The 7765-nt window shown below is 32.3% G+C and overlaps 1 non-coding gene across 1 annotated transcript; it reads right to left on the bottom strand.

The window, feature by feature from the left end:
- Positions 1-3051: 3051 nt before the first annotated feature.
- On the bottom strand, positions 3052-3137 carry Trnay-gua. The gene is given in 2 exon segments: positions 3052-3087; positions 3101-3137. It is a non-coding gene; the product is annotated as a tRNA-Tyr (tRNA).
- Between the last annotated feature and the right edge of the window lie 4628 nt (positions 3138-7765).

Here is a 7765-nt window from a genome sequence, read left to right as displayed (position 1 = left end):
GGAAATGTTCTTCTTAAAATTATATAAAAAATATCCCATGAAAGCGTTTGTCTATCTTTTATGGTTGACTCACAATAAGACGTGTCACTCTCAATAGCTTAGTAGTTCGAAGATTTCTGATTATATTTGTCTTTTCCTGCGTTTATAACACTCTCAATCATCCCAAATTAAAAAAGTTAACAGTATTAACTATTCCATAAAAAAGAAGTATAGAAATCGATATAGAAACACCAAAGTTATACATGAAATACACTAATAATAAAGATATCGCACGTGAATACTAAATCTATACTATTATATAAATCTCTAGAGTCTGTCTGTACACTTATTTTTGTCGTAATTCCACACCGTTCAAGCGATTGTTACGAAAATAAGTACGTACAAGTATTTTTCACGGAGAAAGTGATTATTTCATCCGTATCATTAAAATTAACCAACAGATGGCCCTTGCGAGTTTCACGATGCATTTCTATACCGATCAACCGATAAGTATAAAATATGAAATAAAAAATGCAAATCATTGATCATCATTGAATCAAATAATTTATATAAACAGAAACCACCATGCCATCGAAGAAATAAAATATCGGAACATCAACAATATATGCGCAGCGTCATCCAAAAGAGCTACGGAAACAACATACCAACAAGAAATACGTTTAGAAACAAATAGAATGCGAATTTCTATTTTGAGAGTTGCCAAAACAGTAAGTCAACGTAATGATCAAGTTCCAGATTTTCGTACAAGAATCTTTATCAAGAGATACTGAAAAACCTGACGAGCGAGCCCAACGACTGGATGATTAACGATTAAAATAGACTAAGTCAAGAACTCAATCTCATTAAATCCCGATGTGATCATTGATTCAATGAATATAGTATGTCCATATTGTCACGCTATGATGTTTAAAATAAACTGCTGGTATAGTGCTACTCCACTGGCAAAATGTATTTATTACAACTGGTTGAACCACCAGAACCTCTTCTTATCTACGTTACGAGAACTACTGAGGAGTCTGAAAATTCCTTTAAGCATATTAGAAATAACAATTCTTTCTTTGAAATGTCATCATTTAGAGCAACAAATATTGTTCAATTCAATAATTTCGCGTCTAGGTTTAAGTGTATCATATGATTGGTTCACTTCTTCCATTTCTGGACATTTATTCCATGGACAACGTAGAAAAAGATTAATCTTCAATGCATGTTCAGTACCACAACTAATCGAGAAATCTTCGTTAAAGTTAGGATTAGGTATGCTTTATGAAAATAAATGTTTAGTTAAAGAATTTAAAACTGCTCTAGAAGCTGAAACAACAAATGATTCAAGGTCATTATTATCAATGCAGATATAACGCCATTGAATGCAGAGGATGAAAGGCATTTTATTGCTGCCGTAGCTCCTAAAGTCACAGCTGTAGTTGTCGGTACAGAAATTACAAAACGAGGTATTGTTATCATTATGCGACAGAAAAACAATCAAGGTGTCGCTGAAACACATCAATCGTATGACAATTATTACGATTATCTAATTATAGATGGGTATCATCTCGGACTGTATCAAAGGCTGTATCAAGGCTCTGTGACATCGAAGAGTTAGTTGTATGGATTTTTGTATGGATGATTAAAGATAATCAATGTGACCATATTCTGAAGTGTCGTCAACTGTTTTAACAATTCATTGTTGATTTATTATTATTAGTTATTTTACGAGACACAATATCGAATGATAAAGTCGCTGCTGATATAAAACAAAGATCTTCGTACAGTTGAAGTCCAAGACATATGTACGAATAAGCTCAGGATGCTTTGATGTACGTTCGCAAGTATTGACAAGGTTGTAGATGTAATAACATCGATATTCGATAGAAGCGGAAAAAAGAGGACGTGTTGGTTTGATGCAAACTTTTACAGACTATAGAAATTTGATTAAAAATTTCATCGTACCTACATAACATCGTATAAGTTTATGGGTGTTATGACCAATCTGCAGCCTATCGAGAACATCATTGAAGAAGATGAAATAGATGACGAATATTAAATATTTTTTTTTAAGAATTCGATTAGTTCTCGAATGTTTCTTCATTTGTTTCTTTATTATTTGTATATTGTTGATGAACAGTAATTAATTACAAAATGAAAAATTAAAAATTTATTTTTCCGCGACTAATGCCCAGCGAAGCGGGTGGGTATAGCTAGTTATTTCATATTTAAACACTATTTAAACAATACTAATTTATATGCCAATTGAATAAATCACTAGTGATACATCTATAGTGATATAATAAAGAGTATTTGTCTTAGTAAGAGTCTTCAGTAGTAATAATTCATTACTATCAGAGGTATCTACCGAATGCTAGCACAAATCCCTACGGTTTGCTTTCTGAGTAGATACCACCCATTCATTAGATATACTGCCACCAAGCAGTCTTTATATTACTATACAATACCAAGTAATATTGTTGTGTTACGTTTTGAAGGGCGAATGAGCCAGTGTAACTAGGCACAAGGGACCAAGGTGCATTGGCGAAATATGGGGAGGTTACTATTTCTAATATACTATTTTCACTTAACATCAAGTGGCCTATTTGCAATACCGCATACTTATTATATAAAAACAGGTGTTATCAAGTTAATACTGAGAGAAGCTTCATTTTAAATGAAAGATATAGGGTGTTGATTACATTTATATCATGACAATTTATTTTTAATAAATCATTATGAAATTTAAGCATGAAGGATCTGACACGATGTGAAAAATTATAAATGAAAAAAAAACAGCTCATAAGTTAAAAAAAAACCTGATAGAGAATTAATATCATTACAGCGAGATTTAAATGAGGTTTTAACTTACAATGAGCATTGTGCTCGGAGGGCTGGCGGTGAAATTTCATTTTTCATTTGCAATGTTTTTCCTGGGAAAGTGCAAATGACGCTTGAAGAGATTTGGGAGAAAGAAAGGTCGGAGACGGCGACAGTTACAATAGTACAGCGCAGACGAGCGTTATAATAAACGCTTTAAAAAAATTTGAATGTGAATCAAAATATTGATCCTTCGAGCCGGATTTGAACCAGCGACCTATGGATGACAATCGCACGGCTACAGTCCACCGCTCTACCAACTGAGCTATCGAAGGCACAGAAGTAACAACGATTTTTTTAATCGTGAGCGAACGTTTGCGATTTGCTCTTGAGGTGAAAGGTGTGCTCTACTTATATTATCATTCAATACGAGCGCCACTTTATATAACTAACTATATACGTATTTTATCAATGTCAACAGTCTTATATATTTTGAAAGTGATTCGAAATAAATAATATGTCCATGAGGATACTAGCGACCTACCCCGGATTTGCACGCGTACAATTTATTATAGATAAAATACAGAGACAATATGTATTTTTATGTAAAGAGGAATAATAATTACGTCACTCATATTAATGTAAACTCTTGATTATATTATATGTAAACATTCGATGTTTAAATTTTTAAAACATTAAAAAATTAAAACATTATGGATAAAACTATTATACGAATATTTGTATGTTGTGAGTCTCGTTGTATAGTTTTGCGAACCATTTACTATTTACCAATTTATGTTACTACTAACTGTAGTAATAAGTAGGGCTTCTCCCGGGTATTTGATATTTTGTCTAAATTACATAAAATCAGTAGCAGTATCAGTAGCAGTATGTAGCCTATGTGTTGATCTGACGTACAGTCTATATTACTGTAAAATTTCATCCAAATTCATTTACAAGTTTTTCCCTAAAAGAGTAACAAAGATACATACATACATCAATCCATCCTCACAAACTTGCGCATTGATAATATCGGTAGGATGATTAAAATATAGAGTACATATTTTTTGTATGAAATACTTACGCGTTTCCTTGAAATAAATATTTACAATATTTTCAAGCACATGACATTAAACCTAATTACTTCGTCTAAAATGTCCTAATTAAGTAAAATTGAAGTACACACGCTCAAGTTTAATGACGTACTTTAGAATGAAATACGAAACTCCAAACATTAACTTGCTTTTTTATTTAAATGTATACTTGTCAAACATAAATAAATATCTGAAATGTAGTCTTTTACATATAAGTTTTTCACCCTCTAATCGTTCTGATGATTTCCGTTGTGGTTATCCTGTTACTTAAGGAACATTATTCTTCAAATTCACTCATTTCAGCTTTTTAGTAAAGGCATCCAACATGGTCTAATGTATGCAACGCCAATTTGATAGTAAAATTGTTTTGAGAATTACTTTATTTAACTTTCAGGGCAAATTTCCATAGGCGAAGATCATTTCCATCACTGAGTTTACTTGCACTGCCTTCGTACACAGATAAAAAATATTATGGATCACAATAAAGAATCATTGGTTGTGTTGCTCTTGGCGATAAAATTTAAATCCAATTTTCGTTTAACTATTCGCTGTATTTAAATCGGAACGGAGATTTAACCGCTCGTTTACTTCGCCCTTAACAAAGAGAGAAATGTAAACAGCGTTTGCGTCTACATTAAGCTATTCATGTGCCGGATCGTTGTCTAATTGTCCTTTTGTTTGCTCAGCGGATGATCTGATTTTCTGTACTCTGAGCGACTAGCGTAATTATATTATGTCGTGAGGATGGTCATAAAAATTTTACTCGGATGTTAAGTAATGACTGTTTTTTGTTTTGAGATTGTTTTAAATAATTAAGTAAAAAATAAAATACACCCAAGTTTGAAGGTTCAAAGTGCAAAATATTAATTTGACTGAAATAAATAAATAATATTTTGTACTAAATGTATGCTCCACAAGATGACATGCGTAATAAAAAGTATATTTTGTCGGTAATACTCCTTTTAAATTAATCTAATTTTCCTTATTATCATATTATACAACGTACAATTTTATGATTATAATTACGTTAATCACAACCATTTACCTAATACGCCGTAATAAAGTTTAGTTTCTGAAGTAAATTGTTAAAAAGTCTACAAATTATCAACCAATTCAAGGGGGCCTAGTGGATAAAACAAACAGATCGAAGCTGAAGGTCAAAACATCACACATCATATCGAGCCTCAAATTGGTTTATTAAAACTTTGACAAAAACAAATATACCTGACTTTATATTATATAAACATAATACATCATCATCATTACCCAAATTGAATTGATCCGAAAATTTTAACAACATAAGAGATTAATGCCCAGCAATAGCACACTTAGGATGATTCTAAATTAAAGCTAAATCACCGATACCACAACACAGACGCTGATTCACCAAATCGAATCGTGAAGAGCTTCACGAATCAGGATTACGATCCTCATATCTATAAATCCAAACGCCAATCACAGATTCGACAGTCGACAAATCATGAAATGCAAATAGAATAGTTCACAACTCGCAATAGTCGGTATTAGGAAAAGTGTCCATTGCGCAGTTTCATGACTTTAGTACCAGTTCCATAAAACCCTTTCATGCGAGCTCACCGGCAAACTCAGCCGCGATGACGTGGCATTTCTCGGCTCAATGGAGCAAATTGGCGTGGTCCTAATACTAACGGAACTTACATCGCAATAAACGATTTTATTTATCTCGTAATAATTTTTACATTACTCTTAACTAGAATTTAAAACAATATCGTTCTATTTTCAAAAATGTAAATAGTTCCTATATTTAAAAGATGATAAGATGAGATGAGAGAAATTAAAATTTTCCATTATAAAATGAACAATATAACGCTTTATAAATAATTGTGTCATTTATTTCGAAGGTTTTCTAAATACGCTTACAGTCAGGCCTTAGGTGATTCCTAACGAGCAAAAACCTTCCGTACTAAGCGGCGAATTACCCTGATTCCCATAATTACAGCAACCTATCCGAATACTATGTCATCGTGACGCCATTAGCGGTAAGCAAAATTGTTTGTGCCATAAAGCGCTGTGTTTTAATGCTGAAGGAAAAACAGTAATTATGGCATTATTGCGTTCTACTTCCTTATGTGATTTTTAAGCTTCTGGTCATGTCCTATTTCCTTTATGACTATTCACTGGTACATTTTTTAAAGATGCATATTTGCCTTCTATATCTCTTTGATAATTCTCGGATATAGTTTTCTTCCAAGTTATCAAAAATCTTGAACCTTAATTTATCAGAACTTATACTTTTGTTTGAAATGAAAAAAAGAGCTCGAGATTGTCCCGTGGTTAAACGCGTGCATCTTAACAGATGATTGCGGTTTCAAACCCCGGTAAGCACCACCGAATATTCGTGTGCTTAATTTGTGTTTATAACTCATCTCGTGCTCGGCGGTGAAGAAAAATATCGTGATCTCCTGTCTAATTACAAAGAACTTCTGCCACACGTGTATTCCACCAATCCTCATTGGAATAGAGTGGTAGAATACGTCCCGAACCTTCTCCTTAAAAAGGAGAGAAGGCCCATTAGCCTAGCAGTAGGAAATTTACAGCCTGCTGTAGTAGTATAGTTACTCTAAATCGCATCATTCTTTGTATACCAATATAAGTGATTCATTTTTATGTAATGGTATGATTCTAAACTTGATATAGACCAAAATTACATCTATATATTTTTGAAAGATTTAACAATAAAATTGAATCAGAAGAATCGGGACATATTTCCAAAAAAAAGAACTCGATACTATTTTCCGATGAATATTATAAAAGATGATTAATATGTTGCTGATTAATGGAGTGCTTTATTTAAAAGTTGAAAAAAGAACTCCAAATTTTGCCCTGATTGAACACGCAAATGGAACGGAATTGAAAGACCAAATATGCATGTACGTTTAATCAGCTGCGAGACGAGACTGCGTTATCTCGCCGGCATCGCAACCAATTATGCTCCCCGACGGACACAGATACAATCTTAGTGCCTCGCAGTAGGGAAGTTCCGAATAGCCGTATTGGTTGCGGGAAATGTAGAATTAAATTTTTATCCAACTAAAGTCAAGCCAAGGAGATGAGACCGTTAAGCTTGTGATGACATCTAATATAATTGGATTCGTTGAAATGTACGGCTGTTAATTTAAATAACAAGATATTAGTACATTAATACATTTATTATATTTTCATGGGAAATCATTAATCTAATTATATGGATTTGTTGACTGATAAAAAAATGAGCTGCCATCTTTGATACAAAGATATTAAAAAACCCAAAAACAGAACAGTCTTACTATAAACACAATTAATATAAATAAATTAATGGGATTATAAACCAATAAGATCAATTTGGAGATCTTTGATACCGAAAAAAATAAAATAACGGTTCGGGAAATATCGTATAACTCCTTATTTTCTCATTTCCAACAGGCTCAGCAGCAAAGGAAATACCGAAATACGAAATTATACTGAAGTTGCTTATCCTGTGTATCTTTATTAAACTGAACATCCAATTTCATCAATCCATTTGAACATTTTTTAAACTTAAATATATTTGATGTCCAACAAATTTAAAAGTTGTAAAAAGCACAGGACAAGGGATCGATCAGCAAATCACTTAGCAAATAATTATCCAATTGGTTAAAAATATGATATAATTATTTGATTGGGGTGTAATCAGCTTGTCACTTTGTTATAAATACCAATTTTATTTACCTGATCCCTTTCTTAGCAAGGAATTTAATTTTTAGTTCAACCTCTTACATGACAATATTTTATTTATATGAATATATAATTGTTATAAAACCGAATTCATACGAGTGAAATAAGAAATGAATATTTAAAAAAAATACTAGAAC

This window comes from Vanessa cardui, chromosome 6 (assembly GCF_905220365.1).
Source record: "Vanessa cardui chromosome 6, ilVanCard2.1, whole genome shotgun sequence".
NCBI classification, from domain to species: domain Eukaryota; kingdom Metazoa; phylum Arthropoda; class Insecta; order Lepidoptera; family Nymphalidae; genus Vanessa; species Vanessa cardui.
This window is presented reverse-complemented; position numbering and strand designations above follow the sequence as displayed.